Source organism: Hordeum vulgare, chromosome 5H, assembly GCF_904849725.1.
Source record: "Hordeum vulgare subsp. vulgare chromosome 5H, MorexV3_pseudomolecules_assembly, whole genome shotgun sequence".
NCBI classification, from domain to species: domain Eukaryota; kingdom Viridiplantae; phylum Streptophyta; class Magnoliopsida; order Poales; family Poaceae; genus Hordeum; species Hordeum vulgare.
This window is the reverse complement of record NC_058522.1, coordinates 19,164,893-19,177,799: the sequence shown is the minus strand read 5'-3', so window position 1 is coordinate 19,177,799 and position 12,907 is coordinate 19,164,893. Positions and strand designations below refer to the sequence as shown.

The 12,907-nt window shown below is 40.8% G+C and overlaps 1 long non-coding RNA gene across 1 annotated transcript; it reads left to right on the top strand.

The window, feature by feature from the left end:
• Nucleotides 1-1,349: 1,349 nt before the first annotated feature.
• Nucleotides 1,350-4,135, top strand: LOC123397730. Its single transcript, XR_006610012.1, has 2 exons — nucleotides 1,350-1,438; nucleotides 3,827-4,135. It is a non-coding gene; the product is annotated as an uncharacterized LOC123397730 (long non-coding RNA).
• The last annotated feature ends 8,772 nt before the right edge of the window (nucleotides 4,136-12,907 follow it).

The following is a 12,907-nucleotide window of genomic DNA, read 5'->3' as shown; positions in this document are numbered from 1 at the left end:
GACCGGCACTTGGGTACTTCCCTTACTTGGACAAGCATCCCACTTATGATTAACTCCTCTCGCAAGAATCCGCAACTACGAAAGAAGAATTAAGACAAAGTCTAACCATAGCATTAAACTAGTGGATCGAAATCAGCCCCTTACGAAGTAACGCATAAAGTAGGGTTTAAGATTCTGTCACTCTAGCAACCCATCATCTACTTACTACTCCCCAATGGCTTCCTCTAGGCCCAAATAATGGTGAAGTGTTATGTAGTCGACGTTCACATAACACCACTAGAGGAAAAACAACATACAACATATCAAAATAACGAACGAATACCAAATTCACATGACTATTATTAGCATGACTTATCCCATGTCCTCAGGAACAAAAGTAACTACTCACAAAGAATAATCATAATCATGATCAGAGGTGTAATGAGTAGCATCAAGGATCTGAACATAAACTCTTCCACCAAGTAATCGAACTAGCATCAACTACAAAGAGTAATCAACAGTACTAGCAACCTTACAAGTACCAATCAGAGTCGCGAGACTGAGATTGGTTACAAGAGATGAACTAGGGTTTGGAGACGAGATGGTGCTGATGAAGATGTTGATGGAGACGAGTCCCCTCCGATGAGAGGAGTGTTGGTGATGACGATGGCAACGATTTCCCCCTCCGGCACTACAAGAATACCCCTTGTAAAGCAACACAAAGTGTGCAACATTTTAACCATATGTTGTAAAATTCACCATAGATACGCCATATAAGCGTTGAAGCATATGCGTTGTAGAAATTGCAGGTCATATACACATCGTAGTACACTAGTACATATAAGAAAAAAAACAGAGGAATTGATAGAGATGCGCTAGAAACAGAGCCCACGATCCCTCTCATCTCTCCCAAATCGACGCCACCCACCACCTCCTCTCCCTCCTTGGATCCACCTCATCGCCGGACCTCGCCCACCCCTTCTCCCACCTCGCACCTCCAGCGGCTGTCGGATCGGCCCGCATCCCCCACCCATCCATCCCTCTCACGGCCCATCCCTCTCTCTCTCTTAATGCGGCCTCTCGCTGCACCACCTACAGCCGAAGATTCAGTCGATGTCCGGCGAATCCTGCCACCACGAAGCGCAGCCCGATGCTCCTCTCACACTGCGGCGCCCTCCCATTGGACTAGATCCGGCGCTCACGGCCACCAAAGATCAGCGGCGACCTTCCCCATGGCTAGGGTTGCCGACGTCTGCTCCGACACCGGTGGTCATGCCGCCCTCCTCTCGTCCGGTGAGTACATCCCCTCCCCTAGTTTCATCCTCTCTCTCTGCCCATTTCTCTAACCTTTGTTCTTCTCTTCTCCTATAGGCCTGTAGGGAGGAATGGCCACTATACAACCTTGCTGCTGCTCGGGACGAAGCAACCATGGAGCTTCCTCCTCCTCATCTGGCTTCAGGTGGGTTGGTCCACTCCTCTTTGCTCCCAAGTCATTAATCTTCTGCAGTTAAGACTGGCGCTTACTACCTCCCTCCTTCCGTTTCTTAGTCACTAAACATGCATCTAGTTTTTCTTTGGTTCACTGATATGGTTCGTGTTCATTGCGATGGATGTGCCCTCACAACCAAAAGGGTCAACATAGCTCGGGGGAGATTACTTAATAACCTAGGGCAGGATAAAACTATGAATCTAAATAGGACACACCTACAGTACGGCACCAATATGGCGGCAACGCGTTAGCATGTTCCCATATCTCGCTTATTAATCATAGTCTTTTCGTATGTTACAATAGTAGTTATTCTTAGGTAGATTTTTAATGATTGATCGCTAATAGGAGTAGCTTTTCGTTGCTTCTTTGCAAAGCAAATAGAGAGATACTATGTAGTTTTTTTTACCTTTTCAAGCAAAGAAGGGAGAGAACATGGGAGGACGATTGGCACAGGGGAGCACATCTCAGCTTTCCCTTCCTTTTTTGAAGCTAACGGAGAGATCTGACTGCAGTTTTTTCTCTCTTAAACAAATGAGGGAGAGACCATGGGGAGAACGACTATGTTCTACACAGCAATAACCCGTCCAGTCATGCTCTGGGCTTATCTTCACTGTAATTACTCTGACAAAAGTCCTATAATCTCAGTAGTAATTAGGTAGGGACACATATGTTCTGTTATTTTCTATTTAAGGGAGCAGAATCTTCCAGTTTGGCCTTTTGTAAGCACCGAACTAACAACAATAGCAACGAATATTATGAATTAATCTACTACTACAAATATTTCATTACTCTCATAGTTGGTATAATCAGATTTTATAGTACAAATATTTAGCATAAATGTAACATGGGAACAGATTTGTCACATCCACATGTATTTGCATGAGTACTACATTTTTCTATGTCTGAAGTCTGAACTAATTAAGTAACGGCTGATGATTTCAGTGAAATACTTCTTTGTTTCTATTTTTTTATTTTCCTGGTGCACCGTTTTGCTCTTTGAGAGGCACTATTAGAGCCCTCCATATTAATTCTAGAAGAGAGTTACAAAGAACCATCGGTTGTGTTAGCCAATGAAATGTAAGGCGTTACATTGTATATTGGTTTGAGAGAGAGTACGGTTCATTACTATAGACCTGTGTGTGACAAAAGAAATATATTAATTCTAGTGGACATTGTTTTCCTACAGAAATGAGCTAGATCCATGTGGGATGTGACAATGGAAGTGTTGAGCAAAGAAGTGGTTTGGTGCGGATGGCATGCTTAATTTGCTCTACTTTAAATTATCATGCTCCTTCTCTCCTTTTACTTATTATATCTCTCCCTAAAGCTAGAAAGACACCATGGCATGCAAATTTGATGTTGTTAACCTAATTTTTTTTCTAAATTTGCTTCACTGCTGTAAATAATTCATATGAGGTTTCGATCCTTCCTTTTTTTACTTATGTACATTATGAAAAATGATACTGCCTATGCACATATTCAGGTTCCAGCCATATTCATCATAAGCATAAGTTTTTTTTGAAGAGCTATCTTTCGAGCATATGTTCAGCTTAGTTTGATATCTAAGTAAGGATAAAACTGATGGTTACTACGTGCTATGCCTTCTTTAAAGAAGTTCAAGTTTGATATCGTTAAAATTTAACAAGCATGGTAGAATCTGAATGTCACATTTGTAGATTCTCACTTTTTGGATTAAATTGTAATCAGTTTTGGTGTGGAAACTCATTGACAAAAATGTGTATTTTCAAATTTTAGTCCCAAGTGTCAATACTAGAAAGAGAACGGTGATCTTGATCTTCAATCAAAATGAGTAACTCGAGCATTAGGCTTTTTAAACTAAAACCTACATTAAGGTAATCATATATGTTGTACAACATCATTTGTTTAGATGTCATACTTTAAGCTAACAACCCATGTTCTCTGTGCTATAAATCATTGCCATCTGATTTCATAAACTTATATTCCACCATATAATGAATCTCATATTTTCAAAAAGTTGTAGGTTTGTTCCAAAGCATGGTGAGCAGATCACATCTAGGTTTGTATGTTTATTGTTGGATGACTGAAACCAATTAGAGCTAAATGTTTTGGTTCAATTTCAGATGACGAAAACCATTTCAGTTCAGTTTCCTAACTAACTGTAGAATAGAAGAGAAGTGGTATTGTCACTTACATTGCCCTTTGAATGCACAACATCACATTGGATACTGTTCACATAATTTTATTGAGCCATGTTGTTCTGGAGGTTGTGTCGTTTATTGTGGCATCAAGGTTAGTCATCAATGACAACTAACATGCCTGCTTGTATCGTTTCAGTGTATTGTGTGTTAATCGTTCATTTTGTTGTTTTCTTTGTAGATTCAAAAGATATATGGATGATTATATGGGTGCGTTGCAAGTATACTGCAATGATGATGATGATGTTCTGGTCCATGACGATGACGATAGATGCCTTCAGTATTTGTTAACTTGTGGGGATGTTGTTCCTGTTGGATGATTTTCTTCAGCTAAGTTTTAGTTAAGTTGTAGGAGTGTTGACGGATGCTTTAAGTTTAATCTTCATTGTAAAGATTTTTTTATTATGCATCACATTTGGATGATGTTCTGCCTGTAATATCAACTATTGTAATCCAACAGTTTTATTCAATATATGGGTTCCTCCTCTCATGAGTATATTCTATTTTTTTCCTCGCTTGATATACATAATTATCACCATTATGTGGAGTATTAATTTAATTGTTAGCACTTGAAGAGTTGCAAATTCTCTATTGCAAGGTAATGAGATTTGTTTTCCTGTATGCACCAACGGATATAAGTGTTGTAAAAGTCGGTTTTATTTGTTGTACTCTTGCAACGGTCTCTTTTACCAACGGCAGTACAAGCGTTGCATTAAGAGATAGCAACACTGGATAAGGCAACACATCCTAAACCGTTGGTACAAGCACTAGCAACACATATATGGACTTCTAGATACGGAAAAAAGCATTGCTATAGGTGTGGTCTTGTTGTAGTGAGGGAAGGAAGTTTCCCCGGCAGGATCGTCCTGCCGGAGCTCTAGATTGGTTCTGCTCAAGTTCCGCCTCGTGGCGGCGGCGCCTCCTCGAAAAAGCTCCGCCCTGATTTTTTTCCAGACGAAACCCTTCATATAGCAGAAGATGGGGCCAGTGGGCCACCAGGGTGCCCACAAGCCCTGTAGCCGCGGCTAGGGGGGCAGGCCGCGGCTACCAGGCTTGTGGGACCCTCGCAGCTCCCCTCTGGCACTTCTTTCGCCCATTATTTTTTATATATTCCCAAAAAATTCCACGTTGATTTTCAGGGCATTTGGAGTTGCGCAGAATAGAGGACTTAGACTTGCTCCTTTTCTAGTCCAGAATTGCAGCTGCCGGTATTCTCCCTCTTCAAATAAACATTGCAAAATAAGAGAGAAAAGGCATAAGTATGGTACCACAAAGTATAATAACAGTCCATAAAGCGATAAATATCAACATGAAAGCATGATGCAAAATGGACGTATCAACTCCCCCAAGCTTAGACCTCGCTTGTCCTCAAGCGAAAACCAAGATCCATAGACATGTCCACATGTTTAGGGATGAAGGTGTCGATAAAACATAATACAGACATGAGGGCATCATGATCACACATAGAACAGCAATACATCATAAAGATTGTTATGGGAAAGTAACAATTCCTTCACAAAGCAAAGTATGAATCAAAAACCTTATCGAGAAGTAGCCAACAACAGTCCATAGTCATTGAAGCAATTGCAATTTGTCATAACATCAGAAAGAGTCAAATAAGAGCTTGTAAAGAAAATCCACATACTCAATCATCTCTTTTGTTTTCCACAATTGTTACAACTCACGTGGTAGTCATGGTATCAAAGTTTCAGTTGGACATAGAGAAAGATAGGGGCTTATAATTTTGCCTCCCAACCATTTACCTCAGGGGTAAAGTCAACAATAATAAAGCATAAGTACTCATCTCCAAGTTGATATATGAATATAGATCTTTCCCTAGCATATGACGTTCACCAAGATGAAGACGGAATAGGGAATTGGTGTTGATCACCATGACTTTCACAAGGACAAAAGTAGAGGTACAAGATAGGCCCTTCGCAGAGGGAAGCAGAGGTTGTCATGCGCTTTTGAGGTTTGGATGCGTGTCCTCTTAATGCGGAGGAACGTCACTTTATATTGCCTCCTGTGATAAAGAACTTTATTAGGCAGTCTGTCGCTTTTATGTCTTCCTCATCACAGGTTCGTATAAAGCTTATTTTCCACACACTAATAGATCATACATATTAGAGAGCAATTTTTATTGCTTGCACCGATGACAACTTACTTGAGGGATCTTATTCAATCCATAGGTAGGTATGGTGGACACTCATGGCAAGACTGGTTTGAAGGTTTATGGATGCACAAGTAATATCTCTACTTGGTGCGGGAGTTTTGTCTAATATGAGGTGGAAGCAATCGTCACATGCTAAGGGATCTCTAATCATATAACCTTGTTTGGAATCAAGCAAACACAATTGATTATGTTGTCTTCCTTGTCCAACATCTACTTCTAAGCATGTAATACTTTGGTGAGTGCTCACAATTATAGAAAGTGTCTAAAATGATATATTTATATGTGAACCTCTCTTTCCTTATAACTTCTTATTAATTGCAACAATAACTGGGGTCTATGTTGGTCTATTCTCAACAAGTTTAATCATCATACTTGGTATATGTGAAGCTATCACTTTCCATAAGATTATCTCATGATCTTTCATGCTATCGTTCTTTTCATACTTTTGATCACGGCACAAAACAAAGCCCTTGACTAAGATACTCTTTATTATATAGCTCGCAAGCTCGAATACATCGGGGGAGACACAAGGCAAAAGACTCAAACTAAACACTAAAGAATTATCCCACTAAGAGAAGAAAGTAAAAACTAAAAAGGAAAGAACTAAAACAAAGGTAAAAGCAAAAGATATAAAGGTGATACGATACGAGGGAAACTCCCCCAAGCTTGGCACAAGCCAAGGGGATTGCCCATACCAATGCTTAGTTGTATTCCTTTGGTGGTGATGGTGGTGGATTTGCAACATGAGTCTGATCCTCCGTCTTCCAAGGCATAGGTGCTCCATCATGGCAGGATGAACGAGTCGCCGGAATCCTCAAATCTGCAGCCAACCGTATAGATTTAAATCTATACTCATACTCACAGTTTTGGTTCTGCAGGTCATAGATCTGGCCCTGGAGTTGATCAACCCTGTCATAGAGCCTGGAGAGGTGCTTCACAATGTCATTGGCATCCATCTTGTGCTTGTTGGTGAACTACGTGATCATCATGTGGTTGGCGTTGAGTCCACGCTCCACCATCCCTTGGCACTTGAAGACTTGTTGCTCCATTGCTTCGAGCCTCATCTCCATGCTTCCGGTCTTCTTAGGCCCCTCAACATCACGGATGTGCAACATCCCCTCACTCATCTTGATAGATTGAGGGTGTTGCAACACTTCCGCGAGGTAAGGATTGATAACCTTCTCAAAGACCTTGTCCTTTGGAGCTTTTGGGGAAGCCATAGCAGTCTAGATCTGTAGCAGAAACAGGCTCGAAACGAAAACAGAGGAAAACTGCGTGGTACGAAGATCAAAACCCTCGGGCATATATATAATGATTTTTTCTGGACCAGAAGGAGTGCTCTGCAAGAAAACGGAGTCCGGGAGGCACACGAGGAGCCCACAAGCCCTGTAGCCGCGGCCAGGGGGGCAGGCCGCGGCTATCAAGCTTGTGGCCGCCTCGTGCGCTCTCCGGACTGCTTTTTATTTTTCTATTTTTCCATGAATTCCAAAATGGAGAAAATTTCCTACTGGAAAGTTTTGGAGTCCAATTACTTACCTAAACACATACCTCTTCGTTTCCAGAGTCTGAAACAGGCTGATAAACATCCCTTATGTACTTCTCTGGAGTTATGATATTGATGATATTGCTCTCAACATTTATGGGAGTACCACAGATATAATGCTTGATTCTTTGCCCATTTACCACTCTAGGAAAATTACCTTCCGTGTTATTGAGTTTGATGGCACCGGAAGGATATACTTCCTCGACAACGTAGGGACCTTCCCATTTAGAGAGAAGCCTACCTGCGAAGAATCTTAAGCGAGAATTGTATAGCAGGACATAATCACCTACATTGAACTCACGTTTTTGTATCTTTTAGCGTGCCATCTCTTAACCTTTTCCTTGAACAACTTGGCATTGTCATATGCCTGGGCCCTCCATTCATCTAATGATCTGATATCAATAAGCTTTGTGTTCTAGCTTCTCACCGACAAGTTTGAAATCGAAGTTGAGCTCTTTGATTGCCCAAGAAGCTTTGTGTTCTAGCTCAAGAGGTAAATGACAGGCCTTGCCGTAAAGCATTTTATACGGTGACATGCCCATGGGATTCTTATAAGCAGTCCTATAAGCCCATAGTGCATCGTCAAGTTTGCTAGACCAATTCTTTCAAGATCTATTGACAATCTTTTGTAAGATCAATTTGATCTCCCTATTACTCAACTCCACTTGACCACTAGACTGAGGATGATAAGGAGATTCAACTCTATGGTTGACATCATACTTAGCGAGCATCTTGCGGAAAACACCATGAATGAAGTGTGAACGCCATCAGTCATCAGATATCTAGGGACTCCAAATCTTGGGAAAATGACTTCTTTAAGCATCTTAATAGAGGTGTGGTGATCCGCATTTCTAGTGGGGATAGCTTCTACCCACTTAGTGACGTAATCAACAACAACTAAGATGTGAGTATACCCATTGGAACTCGGGAAGGGTCCCATATAATCAAAGCCCCAGACATCAAATGGTTCAATGACAAGTGAATTGTTCATAGGCATTTCCTGACGTTTACTGATGTTCCCTATTCTTTGGCATTTGTCACAAGACAAGACAAACTTACGGGCGTCCTTGAAGAGAGTGGGCCAATATAAACCTGATTGCAATACCTTATGAGCAGTTCTATCTCCAGCATGGTGTCCTCCGTAGGCTTCGGAATGACACTTCTACAGGATCTGTCCTTGTTCATGTTCAGGCACACAACGTCTAATAACACCATCTACTCCTTCCTTATAAAGGTGAGGATCATCCCAAAAGTAGTGTCTCAAATCAAAGAAGAATTTCTTCTTTTGCTGGTAGGTGAAACTGGGTGGTATGTATTCGGCTACAATATAGTTTGCGTAATCAGCATACCACGGTGCACTATGTGAAGTACGGATGACATTCAATTGCTCATCAGGAAAGCTGTCATCAATAAGTCGTGGGTCATCAAGGACATTCTCTAGCCTGGACCAGTTATCTGCTACAGGGTTATCAGCACCCTTTCGGTCAACAACGTACAAATCAAATTCATTAGCAGGAGAACCCATCTTCTCCATAAGGTACTTAATAACAGCATGATCAGAGTGAATAGTGACCTTGGAGTCAACTATATAAGATCTGAACTTTTCACATGCAAACACGACTGCTAAAAATTCCTTCTCCGTAGTGGCATAGTTTCTTTGGGCACTGTCTAGAGTTTTACTAGAGTAGTGAATGACATTCAACTTATTGTCAACACTTTGTCCTAGAACAGCACCAACAACATAATCACTAGCATCGCACATGATTTCAAAGGGCAAGTTCCAATTAGGTGGTTGAACAATAGGTGCAATTATCAAGGCCTTCTTAAGTATTTTGAAAGCTTCCTCACAATCCTCATCAAAAACAAAAGGAACATCCTTCTGCAAGAGGTTGGTAAGAGGCCTCGAAATCTTAGAGAATTCTTTAATGAACCTTCTATAGAAACCAGCATGACCTAGGAAACTTCGTATACCTCTGATATCTGTGGGGCAAGGCATTTTCTCAATTGCATCAACCTTAGCCTTATCAACTTAAATGCCTTTCTCAGAGATTTTTTGTCCTAAGATGATGCATTCATTAACCATGAAGTGGCACTTCTCCCAGTTCAAGACGAGGTTGGTATCTTTGCATCTCTGTAAGACTCGGTCAAGGTTGCTGAGGCAATCGTCAAAGGAAGAACCGTAAACGGAGAAATCATCCATGAAAACCTCAACAATTTTTCACAAAAGTGAGAGAATATTGCCATCATACATCTTTGAAAGGTAGCAGGTGCATTGCATAAGCCAAAAGGCATACGTCTATAAGCAAAGGTGAAAGTGGTTTTCTCCTGATCAGATTGTGCAACAGGTATTTGCGAGAAACCTGAATAACCGTCTAGAAAGCAGAAGTGTGTGTGTTTAGATAGCCTTTCTAGCATTTGGTCGATAAACGGCAAAGGATAATGGTCTTTCCTGGTTGCCTTGTTTAGGTTTCCAGAAGTCTATCACCATCCTATAGCCAGTAATAATCCTCTGTGGGATTAGTTCATTCTTATCATTAGGAACGACGGTAATACCTCCCTTCTTGGGTACGCAATGTACTGGACTTACCCAATCACTATGAGCAACAGGATAAATGATTCCTGCTTCTAGAAGCTTTAATATTTCTTTTATCACAACCTCTTTCATCCAAGGATTTAACCTCCGTTGATGATCTGCGACTGGCTTAGAATCAGTATCGGTTTTAATCTTGTGCTGACATAGAGTGGGACTAGTACCGTTAAGATCATCAAGAGTATATCCAATAGCAGCACGGTGCTTCCTCAAAGTTTTTAATAACTTCTTCTCTTCGTGATTCGAGAGGTGAGCACTAATAATAACATGATATATCTCCTTCTCATCAAGATAAGCATACTTAAGTGTATTTGGTAGCTGTTTTAGCTCGAACACAGGATCACCCTTTGGTGGGGGAGGATCCCCAAGCAGTTCAACATGCAGATTATTCTTAAGAATATGATATTGTTCTAAAATAATTTTATCTATCTCATCTCTTTCATCCATATGCATATCATTTTCATGCTCAAGCAAATATTGCTCTAAAGGATCCGTTGCGGGCACAACAATAGAGGCAAGAGCAATGATTTCAACCCTACCAGACGACTCTTTTTCATGGGGCTGTCTTCCAAACTTGGAGAAGTTAAATTCATGAGACACACCCTCGAAACTAACAGTGACAATCTATTTAATGCAATTAATATGAGAATTGACAGTGTTGAGAAAGGGTCTACCAAATATGATGGGACAAAAGCTATCTTGTGCAGTAGCAAGGACGAGGAAATCAGTAGGATACTTCATCTTACCACACAGGACTTCTACGTCTCTCACAATTCCCACAGGGCAGATAGTGTCTCTATTAGCTAGCATAATAGTGACATCAATGGGTTCTAACTCAGCAGGTGCAATCTCATCTTTGATTTCATCATATAGCGACCGGGGTATTGCACTAACACTAGCACCCATATCACATAAACCATGATAACAATGATCTCATATCTTGACAGAAACAACGGGCAGGCCAACTACAGGTCTGTATTTGTCTTTCGCGTGAGGTTTAGCAATTCTAACGAAGTCCTCACAGAATTTGATAACATGCCCTTCTATGTCTTCGGCTAAGAGATCTTTGATAATAGCAACACTAGGTTCAACTCTAATTTCCTCAGGGGGTGCAAGTGGTCTAATGTAACCCCTACGTATCACAGTTGGAGCTTTAGAATAATCCTTTTTCCTAGCAGGGTAAGGTGGTTTCTCAGTGTAAGCACAAGGAACAATAGGATCATTATAGGCAATGACTTTCTCTTCAACTAGATTGGGTTTAACTATGTTGACTTCTACAGGAGGATGATACTTAAACCACTTCTATTTGGGAAGATCAATATGAGCAGCAAAAGATTCACATAGAGAAGCTACTGTCTCAGAGTCAAGTCCATACTTAGCGCTAAAATCTCTAGAAGTGTTTGTTTCAACAAAAGATTTAACGCAATCAAACTAGAAATTCATACCTGACTCCTTACCTTCTTCAAGCTCCCAATCTTCAGAGTTACGTTTGATTCTTTCCAATAAATTCCACTTGTGGTCAATATCTTTCTTCATAAAAGAACCGGTACAAGAGGTGTCAAGCATGGTACGATCTTCATGAGAAAGCCAAGCATAAAATTTTTGAGTGATAATTTCTCTCGAGAGCTATGATTGGGGCATGAATATAGCATTGATTTAATCCTCCCCCGAGCTTGAGCTATGCTTTCCCTGTCATGAGGCCAAAAGTTATAAATATAATTCCAATCACGATGTACTAAATGCATAGGATAAAACTTTTGATGAAATTCCAATTTCAACCGATTGTAGTCCCAGGATCCAGTATCATCACACAGCCTATACCATGTCAACGCCTTATCCTTTAAAGATAAAGGAAAGACTGTCTTCTTTACCTCATCCTTGGGCAAACCTGCAAGCTTAAATAAACCACAAACTTCATCTACATAGATTACATGCAAGTCTGGATGTGATGATCCATCTCATGTAAAAGGATTAGCCAGAAGTTTCTCAAGCATACCCAAAGGAATTCCATAAAAGATATTTTCAGTAGGTACCTTAGGTTGAGGAGCAACTCCTCGTGCTTCCGTTCATGGTGAATATACCCCGAAAACATTCCTCAAAGGAACAGTTTCCATAGTGACAAGTGACAATAAATTTCAGCAGAGTATATAAATGTTTCCTTACCAAATTCCACTTACCAAAGGCACTTCACTCCCCGGCAACGGCGCCAGAAAAGAGTCTTCATGACCCACAAGTATAGGGGATCAATCATACTCCTTTCGATAAGTAAGAGTGTCGAACCCAACGAGGAGCAGAAGGCTCAGATAAACGGTTTTCACCAAGGTAATAACTGCAATCACTGAAAGTAGTGGTAACAAGTGATGGTGTAGTGAAGTGAAACGTAGCAGGTGAAAAGTAACAAGTAACTATTGGAAATATGCCCTAGAGGCAATAATAAAATGGTTATTATCATATTTCCTTGTTCATGATAATTGTATATTGTTCATGCTATAATTGTATTAACAGGAAACAGTAATACATGTGTGAATAAATAGATCACAATGTGTCCCTAGCAAGCCTCTAGTTGGCTAGCTCGTTAGTCAATAGATGATCATGGTTTCGTGGTCATGGGCATTAGATGTCATTGATAACGGGATCACATCATTGGGAGAATGATGTGATGGCCAAGACCCAATCCTAAGCGTAGCACTAGATCGTATTGTTCGTATGCTATAGCTTTTCTAATGTCAAGTGTCTTTTCCTTCGACCGTGAGATTGTGCAACTCCCGGATACCGTAGGAGTGCTTTGGGTGTATCAAACGTCACAACGTAAATGGGTGACTATAAAGGTGCACTACGGGTACCTCTGAAAGTGTGTGTTGGGTTGGTACGAATCGAGATCGGGATTTGTCACTCCGTGTGACTGAGAGGTATCTCTGGGCCCACTCAGTAGAACATCATCATGAGCTCCCATCTG